Genomic DNA, 20,390 nt, shown 5'->3' on the forward strand with positions numbered 1-20,390 from the left:
ATACTGAGGTAAGATCATCTCTGAGAGTCACATGACCTGCTCCTCAGTAACACACATTCTCTAATAGTGAGACTGAAGCAGAGCTTTTAGGTTCAGCATCAATGTTCTGAGGAGGAACTTTATACTTTTAGTTTTTTACTTTTGATTGTTAGTTTAAATTAGTGTTAATTGACCACACACACACACTGCATTAAAGAAACAGACTTGTTTTTGTCATGAATAAAACGTTTCAATATTCAGTTTATTTATCTGAATTCTCTCATTTACACAATCTATTGTTTATATTTCTGCTATCATCCATCCATTCATCCACACATCCAAAACACACAGAATGTGTAGAAACTGAGAGAGTGAAGTGTGTGTCATTGTGTATCTGCAGGTTGTGTGATTGTGGAGTATCAGATGAAGGCTGTGCTGCTCTCGCTTCAGCTCTGAGATCAAACCCCTCACACCTGAGAGAACTGGATCTGACTGGGAATAAAGTAGGAGACTCAGGAGTGAAGTTTCTCTCTGCTGTACTGGAGAATCCTCACTGTAAACTGGAGTCTCTGACGTAAGATCATCTCTGAGAGTCACATGACCTGCTCCTCAGTAACACACATTCTCTCTCTCTCTCTCTCTCTCATATACACACACACACTCACACAGTCTCTCTCTCTCTCTCTCTCTCATATACACACACACACTCACACAGTCTCTCTCTCTCTCTCTCTCTCTCTCTCTCATATACACACACACACTGCATTAAAGAAACAGACTTGTTCTTGTCACTGAATAAACCGTTTCAATATTCAGTTTATTTATCTGAATTCTCTCATTTACACAATCTATTGTTTATATTTCTGCTATCATCCATCCATCCACACATCCAAAACACACAGAATGTGTAGAAACTGAGAGAGTGAAGTGTGTGTCATTGTGTATCTGCAGGTTGTGTGATTGTGGAGTATCAGATGAAGGCTGTGCTGCTCTCGCTTCAGCTCTGAGATCAAACCCCTCACACCTGAGAGAACTGGATCTGACTGGGAATAAAGTAGGAGACTCAGGAGTGAAGTGTCTCTCTGCTGTACTGGAGAATCCTCACTGTAAACTGGAGATACTGAGGTAAGATCATCTCTGAGAGTCACATGACCTGCTCCTCAGTAACACACATTCTCTAATAGTGAGACTGAAGCAGAGCTTTTAGGTTCAGCATCAATGTTCTGAGGAGGAACTTTTACTTTTGTGCTAAGGTAATGCACTATTTAAAATCCACTGGAGAGACTATAATGATCAAACCTGGGGTGTCCACGGATTTCATTTAGTTAGGTTTTTATGTCATCTGGGCGTATACTTGATGAAGATGTTTGGTTTATAGGCTATACAGACACTCAATAACAGCATTTGGGCATGAACAGTTGAGCAGAGAAAGTGAGGTGCCTTCAGAACACAGTGTGTCCATTCAGATGATTGAAAACCCTCAATAACAGATTGAGGTCTGTTGGTGAGAAAGTCCAGAATCCATCTGCACAGATACATCCCTGAGCTTAGTGATCACAGTGGGAGGTCAGTGTTGAGTGATGGTCAGTGATAAGTGTGATGGTCAGTGATAAGTGTGATGGTCAGTGTTGAGTGTGATGGTCAGTGTTGAGTGATGGTCAGTGATGAGTGTGATGGTCAGTGATGTGAGTGTGTGATGGTCAGTGATGAGTGTGATGGTCAGTGATGAGTGTGATGGTCAGTGATGTGAGTGTGATGGTCAGTGATGAGTGTAATGGTCAGTGATAAGTGTGATGGTCAGTGATGAGTGTAATGGTCAGTGATGCGAGTGTGATGGTCAGTGTTGAGTGATGGTCAGTGTTGAGTGATGGTCAGTGATAAGTGTGATGGTCAGTGTTGAGTGATGGTCAGTGATAAGTGTGATGGTCAGTGATAAGTGTGATGGTCAGTGATGCGAGTGTGATGGTCAGTGATAAGTGTGATGGTCAGTGATGTGAGTGTGATGGTCAGTGTTGAGTGATGGTCAGTGTTGAGTGATGGTCAGTGTTGAGTGATGGTCAGTGTTGAGTGTGATGGTCAGTGATGTGAGTGTGTGATGGTCAGTGATGCGAGTGTGATGGTCAGTGATGAGTGTGATGGTCAGTGATGCGAGTGTGATGGTCAGTGATGTGAGTGTGATGGTCAGTGTTGAGTGATGGTCAGTGTTGAGTGTGATGGTCAGTGTTGAGTGATGGTCAGTGATAAGTGTGATGGTCAGTGATGAGTGTAATGGTCAGTGATGAGTGTGATGGTCAGTGTTGAGTGATGGTCAGTGATGACTGTAATGGTCAGTGATGAGAGTGTGATGGTCAGTTATGTGAGTGTGATGGTCAGTGATGTGGGTGTGATGTTAGTGTAATGGTCAGTTATGTGAGTGTGATGGTCAGTGTTGAGTGATGGTCAGTGATAAGTGTGATGGTCATTGATGAGTGTAATGGTCAGTGATGAGAGATGGTCAGTGATGAGAGTGTGATGGTCATTGATGAGTGTGATGGTTAGTGATGAGTGATTGTCAGTGATGTGATGGTCAGTGATGAGTGATTGTCAGTGATGTGATGGTCAGTGATGTGAATGTGATGATCATTGATGAGTGATGGTCAGTGATGTAAGTGTGACAGTCAGTGATGTAAGTGTGACAGTCAGTGATGAGTGTAATGTCAGTGATGTGAGTGTAATGGTCAGTGATGTGATGGTCAGTGATGACTGTAATGGTCAGTGATGAGTGTAATGGTCATTGATGAGTGATGGTCAGTGATGAGAGATGGTCAGTGATGTAAGTGTGACAGTCAGTGATGAGTGTAATGGTCATTGATGAGTGATGGTAAGTGATGAGTGTAATGGTCATTGATGAGTGTAATGGTCAGTGATAAGTGTGATGGTCAGTGATGACTGTAATGGTCAGTGATGACTGTAATGGTCAGTGATGAGTGTGACGGTCAGTGATGTGAATGTGATGGTCAGTGATGCGAGTGTGTGACAGTCAGTGATGAGTGATTGTCAGTGATGTGAATGTGATGGTCAGTAAAGAGTGTGTGATGGTCAGTGATGAGTGTAATGTCAGTGATGTGAGGATGGTCAGTGATGACTGTAATGGTCAGTGATGACTGTAATGGTCAGTGATGACTGTAATGGTCAGTGATGAGAGATGGTCAGTGATGAGAGATGGTCAGTGATCAGTGTGATGGTCAGTTATGTGAGTGTGATGGTCAGTGATGTGAGGATGGTCAGTGATGTGAATGTGATGGTCAGTGATGTGGGTGTGATGTTAGTGTAATGGTCAGTGATGAGTGTAATGGTCATTAGTGTTGGTCTGTGATGAGTGTGATGGTCAGTGATGTGAGTGTGATGGTCATTGATGAGTGAGATGGTCAGTGATGTGAGTGATGGTCAGTGATGAGTGATTGTCAGTGATGTGAGTGTAATGGTCAGTGATGGTGTGATGTTAGTGAATGGTCAGTGATGAAATGTGTTGGTCTGTGATGAGTGTGATGGTCAGTGATGTGAGTGTAATGGTCAGTGATGTGATGGTCAGTGATGAGTGTAATGTCAGTGATGTGAGTGATGGTCAGTGATGTGAGTGTAATGGTCAGTGATCAGTGTGATGGTCAGTGATGACTGTAATGGTCAGTGATGGAGTGTGATGGTCATTGATGTGAGTGTGATGGTGAGTGTAATGGTCAGTGATAAGTGTGATGGTCAGTGATGTGAGTGTAATGTCAGTGATGAGTGATGGTTAGTGATGAGTGATGGTCAGTGATGTGAGGTGATGGTCAGTGATGGAGTGTGATGGTCAGATGAGTGTGATGGTCAGTGATGGAGTGTGATGGTCAGTGATGTCAGTGATGTGAGGTGATGGTCAGTGATGCGAGTGTGTGACAGTCAGTGATGAGTGTAATGGTCATTGATGAGTGTGATGGTGTGATGTGAATGTGATGATCATTGATGAGTGTGTGATGGTCAGTGATGAGTGTAATGTCAGTGATGTGAGTGATGGTCAGTGATGAGTGATATTCTGTGATGAGTGTGATGGTCAGTGATGATGTGATGGTCAGTGATGATGGTCAGTGATGTGAGTGTAATGTCAGTGATGAGTGTAATGGTCAGTGATGAGTGATGGTCAGTGATGAGATGGTCAGTGATAAGTGTGATGGTTAGTGATGAGTGTAATGTCAGTGATGTGAGTGTAATGGTCAGTGATGTGGGTGTGATGTTAGTGTAATGGTCAGATGAGTGTGATGGTCAGTGTGATGGTCAGATGAGTGTAATGGTCATTGATGAGTGTAATGATCAGTGATGTGAGTGTGATGGTCAGTGATGAGTGATGGTCATTGATGAGTGAGATGGTCAGTGATGTGATTGTGATGGTCAGTGATAAGTGTGATGGTCAGTGATGACTGTGATGGTCATTGATAAGTGAGATGGTCAGTGATGAGTGTAATGATCAGTGATGAGTGTGGTTGTCAGTGATGTGTGATGGTCAGTGATGTGAGTGTGATGGTCAGATGAGTGTGATGTCAGTGATGTGTGATGGTCATTGATGAGTGTGATGGTCAGTGATGAGTGTAATGGTCAGTGATGTGGTGATGGTCAGTGATGTGAATGTGATGGTCAGTGATGTGAGTGTGATGGTCAGTGATGAGTGTAATGATCAGTGATGGTCAGTGATGGTGTGATGTGAGTGTGATGGTGATGTGATGTGATGATCATTGATGAGTGTGATGGTCAGATGTGAGTGTAATGTCAGTGATGTGAATGTGATGGTCAGTGATGTGTGATGGTCAGTGATGAGTGTGATGGTCAGTGATCAGTGATGAGTGTGACGGTCAGTGATGTGAGTGTGAGGGTCAGTGATGAGTGTAATGGTCAGTGATGTGAATGTGATGGTCAGTGATGATGGTCAGTGATGAGTAATGGTCAGTGATGTCAGTGATGTCAGTGATGTGAGTGTAATGGTGTGATGTGAGTGTAATGGTCAGTGATGTCAGTGATGTGATGTGATGGTCAATGATGAGTGTGATGGTCAGTGATGAGTGTGATGGTCAATGATGAGTCTGATGGTCAGTGATGGTCAGTGATGGTCAGTGAGTGTGATGGTCAGTGATGTGGTGTAATGGTCAGTGATGAGTGTAATGGTCAGTAATGAGTGATGGTCAGTGATGAGTGATGGTCAGTGATGGGTGATGGTCAGTGATGTGTGAGATGGTCAGTGATGTGTGATGGTCAGTGATGTGGTGTAATGGTCAGTGATGTGAGTGATGGTCAGTGATGAGTGTTATGGTCAGTGATGAGTGTAATGGTCAGTGATGTGGTGATGGTCAGTGATGATGTGATGGTCAGTGATGTGAGTGATGGTCAGTGATAAGTGAGATGGTCAGTGATGTGATGGTGTGATGTGATGGTCATTGATGAGTGTGATGGTCAGTGATGAGTGTGATGGTCATTGATGAGTGTAATGATCAGTGATGAGTGTGATGGTCAGTTATGAGTGTGATGGTCAGTGATGAGTGTTATGGTCAGTGATGAGTGTAATGGTCAGTGATGTGGTGTGATGGTCAGTGATGTGTAATGGTCAGTGATTTGAGTGTATGGTCAGTGATTTGAGTGTAATGGTCAGTGATGAGGTGATGGTCAGTGATGGGTGATGGTCAGTGATGAGTGTGATGGTGATGTGAATGTGATGGTCAGTGATGTGTAATGGTCAATGATGAGTCTGATGGTCAGTGATGTCAGTGATGAGTGATTGTCAGTGATGTGTGATGGTCAGTGATCTGAGTGTGATGGTCAGTGATCTGAGTGTGATGGTCAGATGAGTGTGATGGTCAGTGATGTGAGTGTAATGATCAGTGATGTGAGGTGATGGTCAGTAATGAGTGTAATGGTCAGATGAGTGTGATGTGATGGTCAGTGATCAGTGTGATGGTCAATGATGAGTGTGATGGTGATGTGATGGTCAGTGATCAGTGATGTGAGTGATGGTCAGTGAGTGATGGTCAGTGATGAGTGTGATGGTCAGTGATGAGATGGTCAGTGATGACTTATGGTCAGTGATGACTTATGGTCAGTGATGATGGTCAGTGATGGTGTGATGTGATGTGTGATGTGTGATGGTCAGTGATGTCAGTGATGTGTGATGGTCAGATGAGTGTAATGGTCAGTGATGAGTGATGGTCAGTGATGGAGTGTGATGGTCATTGATGAGTGATGGTCAGTGAGTGAGATGGTCAGTGAGTGTGATGTGAATGTGATGGTCAGTGAGTGTGATGGTCAGTGATGTGATGGTCAATGATTAGTTTGATTGTCAGTGGTCTAAGTGTGATGGTCAGTGATGAGGTGATGGTCAGTGATGAGTGTTATGGTCAGTGATGTGGGTGTGATGTCAGTGATGAGTGATGGTGATGGTCAGTGATGTCAGTGATGTGTGATGGTCAGTGATGTCAGTGATGAATGTGATGGTCAGTTATGAGTGAGATGGTCAGTGATGTGAGTGTGATGTGATGTGAATGTGATGATCATTGATGAGTGATGGTCAGTGATGTGAGTGTAATGGTCAATGATTAGTTTGATGGTCAGTGATGATGTGATGGTCAGTGATGAGTGTGATGTCAGTGATGTGAGATGGTCAGTGATGGTCAGTGATGAGTGTAATGGTCAGTGATGTGGGTGTGATGGTCAGTGATGTGATGGTCAGTGATGGTCAGTGATGGTCAGTGATGTAATGGTCAGTGATGAGTGTAATGATCAGTGATGTGAGTGATGGTCAGTGATGTGATGTCAGTGATGTGAGTGTGATGGTGTGATGTGAGTGTAATGATCAGTGATGAGTGTGATCAGTGATGTGAGTGTGATGTGATGTGATGGTCAGTGATGGGTGATGGTCAGTGAGTGTGATGTGTGATGGTCAGTGATGTGATGGTCAGTGATGTGAGTGTGATGGTCAGTGATGTGATGGTCAGTGATGTAGTGTGATGGTCAGTGATGAGAGATGGTCAGTGATGAGTGTGATGTCAGTGATGAATGGTCAGTGATGTGAGTGTAATGGTCAATGATGAGTGTGATGGTCAGTGTGATGGTCAGTGTTGAGTGATGGTCAGTGATGAGTGTGATGGTCAGTGATCTGAGTGTGATGGTCAGTGATGTGATGGTCAGTGATGTGAATGTGATGATCATTAATGAGTGTGATGGTCAGTGAGTGTAATGGTCAATGATGAGTGTGATGGTCAGTGTGAGTGTGATGGTCAGTGATGTGAGTGCAATGTCAGTGATGTGTGTGATGGTCAGTGATGATGTAATGGTCAGTGATGTGTGATGTCAGTGATGATGTAATGGTCAGTGATGAGTGTGATGGTCATTGATGAGTGTGATGGTCAGTGATGTGAGATGGTCAGTGATGTGAGTGTAATGGTCAGTGATGTGATGGTCAGTGATGTGTGATGTCAGTGATGAGTGTGATGGTCAGTGATGTGGGTGTGATGGTCAGTGATGATGTAATGGTCAGTGATGTGTGATGGTCAGTTATGAGTGTAATGGTCAGTGATGAGTGTGATGGTCAGTGATGTGAGATGGTCAGTGATGTGAGTGTGATGGTCAGTGATGTGAGATGGTCAGTGATGTGATGTGATGTCAGTGATGTGTGTGATGGTCAGTGATGAGTGATGGTCAGTGATGTGAGTGTAATGGTCAATGATTAGTTTGATTGTCAGTGGTCTAAGTGTGATGGTCAGTGATGAGTGATGGTCAGTGATGAGTGTGATGGTCAGTGAGTGTGATGTGTGATGTCAGTGATGACTTATGGTCAGTGATGTCAGTGATGTGAGATGGTCAGTGATGTGGGTGATGGTCAGTGATGAATGTGATGGTCAGTGAGTGATGGTCAGTGATGTGAGTGTGATGGTGTGATGTGTGATGATCAGTGATGAGTGTGATGGTCAGTGATGAGTGTGATGGTCAATGATTAGTTTGATGGTCAGTGAGTGTGATGGTCAGTGATGTGAGGTGATGGTCAGTGATGAGTGTTATGGTCAGTGATGTCAGTGATGTCAGTGATGACTGTGATGGTCAGTGATGGTGTGATGGTCAGTAATGTGGTGTGATGTGATGTCAGTGATGTGATGTGATGGTCAGTGATCAGTGATGTGTGATGTGATGTCAGTGATGACTGTAATGGTCAGTGATGAGTGTGATGGTCTGTGATGTCAGTGATGAATGGTCAGTGATGTGGGTGATGGTCAGTGAGTGTAATGGTCAGTGATAGTGTGATGATCATTAATGAGTGTGATGGTCAGTGATGGTCAGTGATGTGAGTTTGATGGTCAGTGATGATTGTGATGGTCAGTGATGAGGTGATGGTCAGTGATGAGGATGGTCAGTGATGGAGTGTGATGGTGATGGTCAGTGATGTCAGTGATGAGTGTAATGGTCAGTGATGAGTGTGATGGTCAGTGATGGTCAGTGAGTGATGGTCAGTGATGGTGATGGTCAGTGATGGTGTGATGGTCAGTGATCTGAGTGTGATGGTCAGTGATGGTCAGTGATGGTCAGTGATGAGGTGATGGTCAGTGATCTAAGTGTTATAATGGTCAGTGATGAGTGTGATGGTCAGAAAGTGATTGTAATGTTCAATGATGAGTGTGATGGTCAGTGATGTGAGGATGGTCAGTGATGTGAGTGTAATGGTCAGTGATGTGGTGTGATGGTCAGTGATGATGTAATGGTCAGTGATGTGAGTGTGATCAGTGATGAGTGTAATGATCAGTGATGTGAGTGTAATGGTCAGTGATGTGAGTGTGATGGTCAGTGATGTGAGTGTAATGGTCAGTGATGTGTGATGGTCAGGGGTGATTGTAATGGTCAGTGATGAGTGTAATGGTCAGTGATGTGGGTGTGATGGTCAGTGATGACTGTAATGGTCAGTGATGTGTGATGTTCAGTTATAAGTATAATGGTCAGTGATGTGAGTGTGATGGTCATTGATAAGTGAGATGGTCAGTGATGTGAGCGTGATGGTCAGTTATGAGTGAGATGGTCAGTGATGTGATGTCAGTGATGAATGTGATGGTCAGTGATGGTGATGGTCAGTGATGAGTGTAATGGTCAATGATTAGTTTGATGGTCAGTGATGTGAGTGTGATGTGATGGTCAGTGATGAGGTGATGGTCAGTGATGAGTGTTATGGTCAGTGATGTGGGTGTGATTGTCAGTGATGACTTATGGTCAGTGATGTGGGTGTGATGTTCAGTAATGTGGGTGTGATCGTCAGTGATGTCAGTGATGTGAATGTGATGGTCAGTGATGACAGTGATGTGAGATGGTCAGTGATGTGAGTGTGATGTGAATGTGATGATCATTGATGAGTGTGATGGTCAGTGATGTGAGTGTAATGGTCAATGATTAGTTTGATGGTCAGTGGTCTAAGTGTGATGGTCAGTGATGTGAGTGTGATGGTCAGTGATGAGTGTTATGGTCAGTGATGTGGGTGTGATTGTCAGTGATGACTTATGGTCAGTGATGGTGTGATGTCAGTAATGTGGGTGTGATGTCAGTGATGTGAATGTGATGGTCAGTGATGTGAGTGTGATGGTCAGGTATGTGAGTGTGATGGTTAGTGATGAGGGTACTGTTCAGTGATGTGAGTGTAATGACCAGTGATGTGGGTGTGATCTTAGTGTAATGGTCAGTGATGTGAGTGTGTTGGTCTGTGATGTCAGTGATGTCAGTGATGTGATGGTCAGTTATGAGTGTAATGGTCAGTGATATTAGTGTGATGATCATTAATGAGTGTGATGGTCAGTGATGTGAGTGCAATGTCAGTGATGTGAGTTTGATGGTCAGTGATGATTGTGATGGTCAGTGATGTGAGTGTGATGGTCAGTGATGAGTTTAATGTTCATGTTTGTCTGAATTGTCATTGTGTTTTCGGATTTGTTAAATTTGTTAGTGTTTGCTAATCTCTCTTCACCTCTCTCTCCTCCATCTCTTCCTTCCTCTCTCCGCCTCCCTCCCTCCCTTCTTCTTCTTCTCTCTCTCTCTCTCTCTCTCTTTCTCTCTGGTGGAAAGATAAAAAAGGATGTGAAATGTGTCAAAACTGAGAGAGTGAAGTGTGTGTCATTGTGTATCTGCAGGTTGTGTAATTGTGGAGTATCAGATGAAGGCTGTGCTGCTCTCGCTTCCGCTCTGAGATCAAACCCCTCACACCTGAGAGAACTGCATCTGTCTGGGAATAAAGTTGGAGACTCAGGAGTGAAGTGTCTTTCTGATCTGAAGGATGATAAACGTTACAAACTACAGACACTGAAGTGAGTAATAATCTGTTTTATATAAATACTGAAACTAATTTAATGATTAGTGTATTTACTACATTAGCGTTATTTACTACATTAGCGTTATTTACTTCATTAGCATTATTTACTATATCAGCGTTATTTACTACATTTGCGTTATTTACTTCATTAGCGTTATTTACTATATCAGCATTATTTACTACATTAGCGTTATTTACTATATTAGTGTGATATATAGTCAGGTAAAACATGTGCCAAATCGAATATGCGGATCACAAATAAGAATTTCATACTGGATCGGTCGAGACCCGGGTTAACAACGACCACCACAGGTATCGTTAGCCGACAGGGTACCGGTGGAAATTGGGCTACTGTTGACTGAAGGAGGAGAAGGAGAGGAGGAAGTTGTCTACAGAGACAGCAGGAAAAGGACAAGTGGAGTAGAGTGGAGGTTCGGGATGGTACTTGAAATGTTGGTACTATGACTGGGAAAGGGAGAGAGGTAGCTGATATGATGGAGAGGAGAAAGGTAGATATGTTGTGTGTTCAGGAGACCACATGGAATGGGAGTAAGACCAGGAACATTGGAGGTGGGTTTAAACTGTTTTATCATGGTGTGGATGGAAAGGGAAATGGTGTAGGGGTGATTCTAAAGGAAGAGTACAGTAAGAGTGTGGTGGAGGTGAAGAGAGTTTCTGATAGGGTGATGATCGTGAAGGTGGAAGTTGAAGGGATGATGATAAATGTCATCAGTGCCTATGCTCCACAAGTCGGCTGTGAGATGGAGGAGAAGGAAAGATTCTGTAGTGAATAAGATGACGTGGTAGATGGTGTACCTAGAAAAGAATGATTGGTGATTGGGGCAGACTTTAATGGGCATGTAGGTGAAGGGAACAGAGGTATTGAGGGGGTGATGGGTAGGTATGGCCTAAAGGAGAGGAATGTGGAAGGGCAGATGGTGGTAGATTTTGCTAAAAGGATGGAAATGGCAGTGGTGAATACGTATGTTAAGAAGAAGGAGGATCATCGGGTGACCCATAAGAGTGGAGGAAGGTGCACACAGGTGGATAAATGTTCTATGTAGGAGATGCAACCTGAAGGAGATTGGAGACTGTAAAGTGTTGGCAGGGAACAGTGTAGCTAGACAGCATCGGATGGTGGTCTGTAGGATGAAATGAGAAATTTCCCCACTGTGGGACGAATAAAGGTATATCTTATCTTAGGTATATCTTATGGTTTTGGAGGCGAAGAAGAAGAGCAGAAGAGTGAAGACTGACAGGAGAATAAGATGGTGGAAACTGAAGGAGGAAGAGTGTAGTGTGCAGTCACGGAAGAGGTCAGACAGAGGCTCGGTGGTGGTTAGGAGGTGCTGGATGATTGGGAAACTACTGCAGGAGTGATGAGGAGGCAGCTAGAAAAGTACTTGGTGTGACATCTGGAAATAGAAAGGAAGACAAAGAGATGTGGTGGTGAAATGAGGAAATGCAGGAGAGCATAAGGGAAAAGAGGTTAACGAAACAGAAAAGCCAAGAAAAAAACATACGAGGAGCTGTATGAGAGGTTGAACACTAAGGAAAGAGAAAAGGATTTGTACCGATTGGCCAGGCAGAGGAACCGAGCTGGGAATGATGTTGCAAGTTAGAGCAATAAAGTATCGAGAGGAAATGTGTTGACTAGTGAGGAAAGTGTGTTGAGAAGATGGAGGGAGTATTTTGAGCAGCTGATGAATGAGGAAAATCAGAGGAAGAGAATTTTGGATGATGTGGAGTTGGTGAAGCAGGATGTGGATAGGATTAGTAAGGAGGAAGTAAGAGAAGCCATTAAGAGGATGAAGAGTGGAAAATCAGTTGGACCAGATGACATACCAGTGGAAGCATGGAGATGTTTAGAAGAGATGGCAGTGAAGTTTTTAACCAGTTTGTTTAACAAGATTCTGAAAGGTGAGAGGATGCCTGAGGAATGGCTCTTTAAGCATAAGTGAGATGTACAGACCTGCAGTAACTACAGGGGAATTAAGTTGATCAGTCACACCACGAAGTAATGGGAAAGAGTAGTGGAAGCCAGGCTGAGAGAAGAGGTGACCATCTGTGAGCAACAGTATGGTTTCATGACATGAGGAGAGTGTGACAGCAGTGAAGTGTGCAGTAGGAACGACAGACTGGTTGAAGGTGAAGGTTGGATTGCATCAAGGATCTGCTCTGAGCCCTTTTCTGTTTGCAGTGGTGATGGACAGGTTGACGGACGAGGTCAGACAGGAGTCTCCCTGGACTATGATGTTTGTGGATGATATTGTGATTTGTGGTAAGAGTAGGGAGCAGGTTGAGTAGAGCCTGGAGAGGTGGAGGTACACGCTGGAGAGAAGAGAAATAAAAGTCAGTAAGAGTAAGACAGAGTACATGTGCATAAATGAGAGGGAGGGCAGTGGAGTGGTGCGGTTGCAGGGAGAAGAGGTGGAGAAGGTGGAGGTGTTCAGGTACCTGGGGTCAACAGTGCAAAGTAATGGAAAGTGTGTTAGGGAAGTAAAGAAAAGAATGCAGGCAGGGAGTGGGTGGAGAAGAGTGACAGGAGTGATTTGTGATAGTAGGGTATCTGCAAGAATAAAAGGGAAAGTTTATAGGACTGTGGTAAGACCTGCGATGTTGTATGGATTAGAGACAGTGGCATTGAGTAAAAGATAGGAGGTGGAGCTGGAGGTAGCAGAGTTGAAGATGTTAAGGTTTTCGTTGGGAGTGATGAGGATGGACAAGATTAGAAATGAGTTTATTAGGGAGACAGCGCATGTTGGACGTTTTTTCGAGACAAGTGAGAAAGGCGAGATTGAGATGGTTTGGACATGAGAAAGGACATGAGTTATAGAGAGAAAGGACATGAGTTATATTCGTAGAAAAATGCTGAGGATGTAGCCACCAGGAAGGAGGAAAAGAGGAAGACCAAGGAGGAGGTTAATGGATGTGGTGAGGGAAGACATGCAGGTAGTTGGTGTGAAAGAGGCAGATGTAGTTGACAGGGTCGTATGATCCGCTGTGGCGACCCCTAATGGGAGCAGCCGAAAGAAGAAGAAGAAGAAGAAGAGGTGTTATTTACTACATTAGCATTATTTTCTACATTAGCGTTATTTACTACATTAGCGTGACTTTCTACATTAGTGTTATTTAGCACATTAGCGTTATTTACTACATTAGCGTTATTTACTACATTAGCGTGATTTTCTACATTAGTGTTATTTACTACATTAGCGTTATTTACTACATTAGCGTTATTTACTAGATGATGATCATCTTTTATTCTACACTGCTAAAAATATTGGATTTCCTGTAAGCAGCTGGTTTCCTCACTCTGACAGTCCTTTTATCTCTCCACCTCCACACCTTGTCTTCGATCATTCCTGTAAAATTCCCCTCAACTTGTTCTTAAAGTATGCGCTTTAATATCCATCTAGAACAAGAGAGAAGCTCCACAGCAGTGATCTTTATTAAAAGCTGCAAAAACTCTACAGCCTGGGATTGGAGAAGTGCAGTGATTTGATGCAAATATCTGCTCATGTTCCTCTTCCATCTTCTGAACCTTCTCATTTGTTCTCACTAAATGTTCTACCAAAGATATTATATAAGCATGAAGAAATATGGAAAGGACAAATGATACACTGGAATCAAATCCTGGTTTCCTTGAAGTAGAGATAATTACCTGCTGCTGATCATCAAACACCTCCTTCTAGTTTTCTGTCACTGATTCACTTCTTTCTCTTCTAGTGTTTAATGGAGATGAACAATTGTGTGTGAAGACTCCAGTGTTCCTGCATTTCCGTGTCTGCAAACCGAGAACACGTTTATCTACAGGATCTGAGGAGTTGATGTGAAAAAGCCCAGAGCAGAAGGAGTCCAAATCACATGTATTACTTTGTCCTTTAGTTAATATTTAATAGAGTTTCTATCTTTATGCTACAGGATCAGACCCAATCCATTCTTTATTTTCTCTCTGATCTGATCTCCATTTCTTACTAGTATCAGGTGATCAACCCAGTATGGGATCAGTGCCCTTTAGTGCCTACACACACACACACACACACACACACATCTATCTATCTATCTATCTATCTATCTATCTATCTATCTATCTATCTATCTATCTATCTATCTCTCTCTCTCTCTCTCTCTCTCTCTCTCTCTATCTACACTGTAAAAATGTCCAGAATTTAACAGTTAAATACTGTATAAATGCTACAGGATAGAACCGTATTTGACAAAACTTGCAATAACCGTAGAATTTACAGTCAAAAACTGTAATTAGTTTTACAGAGTAAGACCTTAAATTTAACAGTTAAAAACATATAAAAACACAGTTTATTGCAGTATAATTTACAATATACTGTATTAGTTACCACAAAAAAATAATAATTTTGTCTTTCTATTTTACAAAAGGAAATAAACGTGTCATGAATGTGAAAATATCTTTGGTGAATTTTTTTCATTGTAAGGTTGTTTCATTGAATTGCCCTCCTAATCTTATTACAAATACATAAACATATTTGACACCTCTGTGCAGTGTGCAATTGAAAACCACAATGCAGGACAGAGGACATAAATAATTATTACATATGTGTGATAAAATCATCTTTGCCTATGTAACGTTGTAATATACCGACTTCTAAAAAAAATAGAAGTCGGTATATTCGGTATATACTCGGTATAGTCGGTATATATGTGTAATATACCGACTTCTAAAAAAAAATGTATGCTTAAATTGTCTGCCTAAAAAGCTTAAAAATGTCCACTTTGGCATTTGTCTATTTGATTTTGACAACTGAAATATTGTTTTGCTGCAATTAACAGTGATTTTACAGTTTTCATGTTGTGTGATCGAAATTTCCAAAATCTGTTTTGTCTCTGTCCTCAGGTGTTTGTTTTAAGGTAGGAAAAATGTAATAAGCATTTGAAAAGGTAACCATTATGCATCATCCAATCATGATAAACATTGGGCCTTGGCGCCAGTGTGAAAAGAATTTGATTGGCTGAACACTGATTGGTCGGAGCACGGCAGCGTTTGCTTTCTCGCGTTTGAGCAGTGGAGAAATGGCGATTCTTGCGAAGCATTATTGGAGCTGAACTACAAATAGGTAAAAATATTCCTTAAGATAAATGTGTATGGGCACATTGGTAAGTTAAATTAAACTCAGTGTGTGGATTTAAACACGAGTGTATCCTGTACCTGTTTTAATGACACATAAGCATGTCTAGACAGCGCATATAGTCCGACTTGCAAACTCCAGCCCGGGATGTAAAACATCATTTAGGTGTTTAAAACAGCAGTAGAGTGTGTGTTTGTTCATGTGGTTAAAATGTTTAGCTGTTATTTCTGTGGAATATCAGTACAAACCCTTCGGGAGCATGTTTTACATGTCAAACTTCACCATGATGAACCACGAGGTGTGTTCAAGTGCGGCGCTACAGATTGCAATGAAACGTTTCGATCATACGGGCTATTTAATGCTCATTTTCTTACCGTAAACATAAAGTCCATTCCGTTACAGAAACCTTAAAGGGATAGTTGACCCCAAAATGAAAATTCTGTCATTATTTACTCACCCCAGTTTGTTCCAAACCTGTATACATTTCTTTGTTTTGCTAAACACAATGGAAGATAGTTGAAAGAATGTCAGTAACCAAGCAGGGGTGAGGTCTGTTTCCTTACTGACATTCTTCCAACTATAAATGGTATTAAATAATGACAGAATTTTTATTTTGGGGTAAACTCTCTCTTTAATAGGCAGACATATTTATTACTTTTGTTATTTATAAATTTTTGTTGTTTGTTCTATTTAATAAATTTCATATTCTGTTTATTATACAGTAACAGTGAGGCAAACAAATTGTGATCGTTAAATTAACTGTTCAACTGTAAAGACAGGTTTGTCTGTAATCTACTTACAATCTTGTCATTCTAAATTAGTGCCTGATTTGGAATAAGAATAGGGCAATAAACCCTGATGATATTTTTCATTTTGGTTGAACTATTCCATGTCCAACTAAGTACTGTTTTGACTTTTTTTTTTTTTTTACAGCACAAATTTCTGAAGCCCCAAAGCAAACTGTCTGTTCATCTCCAGGATCTTTTCTGTCCTAGGTCTTGTTTTCTTTTCTGAGTTCTTGAAGCTCATCTCTCAACACCTCCCCTCCTAGTGTGAACTGGGTGGACAGCTTTGAAGTCCTATGGAATAAGTTTCCTGAGGAATTAATGCAGGCACTTAAGAGACAGAAAAGACCAATTCCTCGGTTGCATAGGGACATGATGAGTATTGTTTTTGCGGCAATGATAAAAGTTTGTCCAAGTAGGAAGAATTTAACGGAGGTTGCCAAAAGGATGGTTGCTAAATCTCCAAAGTCTTTGCAAGATGTTAATGGTCCAGATTTTAATCCTTGGTCAAAAAATTTCAAGCTAGGGTTAAAAATGCAAGAAGGACCAGCACACCAAAAATAGAACACATGAGAACAGACATGTAAATCCTCACTGATGACTGGCCATTTTTGTTTCAGGAAAGTGTCATGGAAGAGCACTTTAAAGACCTCACAGGTATACCGCTTATAGAGACCTTCCTGAACATTGACAGAAAAGGAAATAGACTGTTGAACTTCATGAGGAATGTTTGTGCAACCAAGAACAAGCATGTCTTACAGGCTATCACAAATTTACAAGTTTTGAGAGGACAGACAAATGGTTGCTCCTATGATGTGAAGGACACGTTTCTTCTATTTGTAAGAGGAGAAAGAGGAGCTCCTTCTTCATTATGTAGAAGAGATGAGCTTTGCAAAGTATGTAGAGTTGGAAAACCTGCCTGTGACGCCTTGCGTTATTGTGTGTGGTAAGTATTTACATATTTTCCACAACACTAATAACTAATAACTCAGTTTACACAAATATTCTAGTTCAAAAGTGTAGATACACTAGAAGCTAAACACTGTACAATATTAGATATGAGAATTTGTGTTTTGTGATTATTGTTTACAAGTGTCTTGTTTAATCTGAAACTTAAAACTTATCAAAATAAACCCAGTTCTTGCACGTTATCTGCTTTTTGACATCTGCATATTTCCTCTTTCTAAAACTGACCCTGTATAATGTGCAGATTTGTCTTTAAAATATGTGGACATTTGGTAATAGTTGTGTATGAGTCTTATAATTGTCATTAGTGTTAAAAGACGAGGGTCATGATCAGATATTTTGGATGCTGGAAATTCAAAGCATGTTCAGGACCTGGTGTATTTTGTTCATCTTTCATGTACCATCTAAACCTTTTGAACTAGGTTATTTCATTAAATGGAGTTAGTAATTTGTGTTGTAGAATGTGTGGAAAGCTATTGTGATTTTTCAGGGCAGTACTAAATAAACTGCTATGTGTATGATAGTCACGATACACAATTACCTTGTTACATGTACATGTCTTCATTGAACTGAAATGTATTCACAGGACGCTTCTGCTATGCTGCTGTTCGCTCAGTGTGGACCGCAAGATTGTGAACGATGACATCACTACTTTCATCGCTGCTGTTTGCCTAATGTTCCGCAGTTACTACTGTTTCAACATTCACTACCCTACTGAACTGGCGTCAGTGCTTGAATTCCTGCAAAGGTATTTGAAAGACACATCGGAGAGGAGGTTCACTTAATATTTAGTTTCAATGTTTTTTCTTTATTTTCAATGTGTTTTTTCATCATCAATCCCAAAAAGGACACAAAGGTTGTGGAAAAGAACAATGAGCAACTCCCAGTGAACCCAAGAGTCTTCACCCTAATCTCTGCCCTTTCTGATCATGAGTGATGAGAGACCATGTAAAGGTGGCCTGCAAATGGTTTCCGAGTTTAAACTTTATGAACATTGAAATGTTAATGACTTGCGTTGTAACCACATGTTTAGTGGTAGCTATACTCTGTAAGCACTTGTGCCTTGTTCTGCTTTAGTAGTTCTTACATTAAATGTTTATCTGAACCATTACGTACTGTATCTTCCCAAGCTCAGTTTAAAGTGGCAGTTAGATAGCAGAAATTTTTTTAATTCTGAGTCTACATTTTTAAATGCATGATCTTAATCTGATCTTAAGCCACTGTATACTTCTGTTAAAACACAAACAGAAAAATACAATGTTGTTTTAAATGCCTGCCAGTCTTTAATAATAAAAAAATACATGGGAACACACTGATGTCCAAGTCTATTAATAGATTTTGATGAGTTTTGATGATTTGATTTAGGTTTGTGTTCAATTAGAATGAAAGTACTCTTAATAGCTTCTAAAAGATACAATTTAAGTGTTTAGAAATGTAACTTTTATCTCTTCTAGCTCCCAGCTATTGTCATTTAAATGATGCTTTGAATTCACTGTGGTTATTTATAATAAAAAATAGTTCAACAGCATTTACATATTTGTTTTTTTCCTTAGTTTAGTTTCCTGTCTGCTATGTGAAATAATTATAGGTTTAAACTGTAATTAATGCAAAATAAACAGTTTTAAGAGAATGAAATTAAACAGTTCTGAACTGTAGAAAAGATGGTTATGAACCGTAATTATTACAATGTAAACCCTGTATTTTGACGGGTATAAACTGCATTTTATAACCACATAAACATTGATTAAACAGTTATAAACCGTAAAAAAAAAACAATTAAAACCAGTAAAATATACAGTACAATGGGTGCAATCCTGTAAAACAATTATGTTCCTACCGTACTTTTGACGGTAAAGTTCTGGCAACCACAGCTGCCGTTTTTTTACCGTAAAATGTACGGTTTATTTTTTACAGTGTGTGCTCTCACATCAGCTCTTCTAGAGGAGGGGGACTTTGCTTTTTGCTGTACATTCACTCCTGTCCCTTTTGAGGCGAAGCAAGAAATTGCTGGTAGACTTATTTTTGTACGTACACAGTTTGAAAAATTTAATGTGGGTTAAATGAGAGAGTTTGTTTTCTTCATGATCTTGATGGAATTTTGCAGAGTTTTGATTCAGATGAATGTGTTTTTAGGTGGTGATTTTAATTGTACTGAGAATTGTGTATTAGATCGGAATCACACTGAGCCCCATGTAGCTTCCAGCCATGCCATCAAGTCAAGTCAAGTTTATCTCTATAGCGCTTTTCACAACAGACATTGCCTCAAAGCAGCTTTACAGAAATCAACAGTCAAGGTGAATAATGTGCATTTATCCCTGATGAGCAGCCGTGGCTACTGTGGCAAGCAAAAACTCCCTTAGATGTTATGAGGAAGAAACCTTGAGAGGAACCAGACTCAAAAGGTAGTCTATTCTGGAGGTCATGTACACATGGAGCTTCTCTGCATCAGATATAAATAACATGTTTCTTAGCTTAGAAATATTTCTAAGGTGAAAGAAGGCTGTTTTTGTAACTTGGTTGATATGATTTTTGAAAGACAAGTTGCTGTCTAAAATAACTCCCAGGTCTTTTACAGTTGATCTAGTAGTTACAGAACAGCCGTCTAAGTGCAGGTTGAGATGCTGTATACTGGTTTTTGGGCCGATGAGCAAAATCTCTGTCTTTAATTAAAAAATAGAATTTATTAGTAGAAATTTATGGGTCATCCAATCTCTTATTTCTTCAACACACTCAGTTATCCGGGTTAATTGAGCTATATCGCCTGGTTTTGATGAGCTATATAGCTGGGTATCATCAGCTTAACAATGAAAGCTAATTCCATGCCTTCTAATAATATTTCCTAAGGGAAGCATTTATATTGTGAAGAGCAGGGGTCATAGAACTGAACCTTGTGGCACGCCATAATTTACTAGCATTAGCCTGGATAGCTCTGAATTTAAGTCTACGAAATGGTAACGATTGGACAGGTAGGATTTAAACCAACTTAATGCCTGTCCCTGAATGCAGATGTAATTCTGTAAGCGATCCAGGAGGAGAGCATGGTCTATAGTGTCGAATGCAGCACTAAGATCTAGTAAAACTAACAGCGAGATGAAGCCTTGGTCTGAAGCTAAAAACAGGTCATTAGTGATTTTGAGCAGTTTCTGTGCTATGATGGGGCCTAAAACCTGACTGAAACTCTTCAAAGATATTGTTCTCTTGCAATTGGAAACATAACTG

General features: G+C 41.0%; 1 pseudogene; it reads left to right on the forward strand.

Annotated features, from left to right (window-relative positions):
- The first annotated feature begins 401 nt into the window (after positions 1-401).
- The window catches only part of LOC124377342, a 43,110-nt pseudogene continuing 23,121 nt past the window's right edge, over positions 402-20,390 (forward strand).

This window comes from Silurus meridionalis, chromosome 23, assembly GCF_014805685.1.
Source record: "Silurus meridionalis isolate SWU-2019-XX chromosome 23, ASM1480568v1, whole genome shotgun sequence".
Taxonomy (NCBI): domain Eukaryota; kingdom Metazoa; phylum Chordata; class Actinopteri; order Siluriformes; family Siluridae; genus Silurus; species Silurus meridionalis.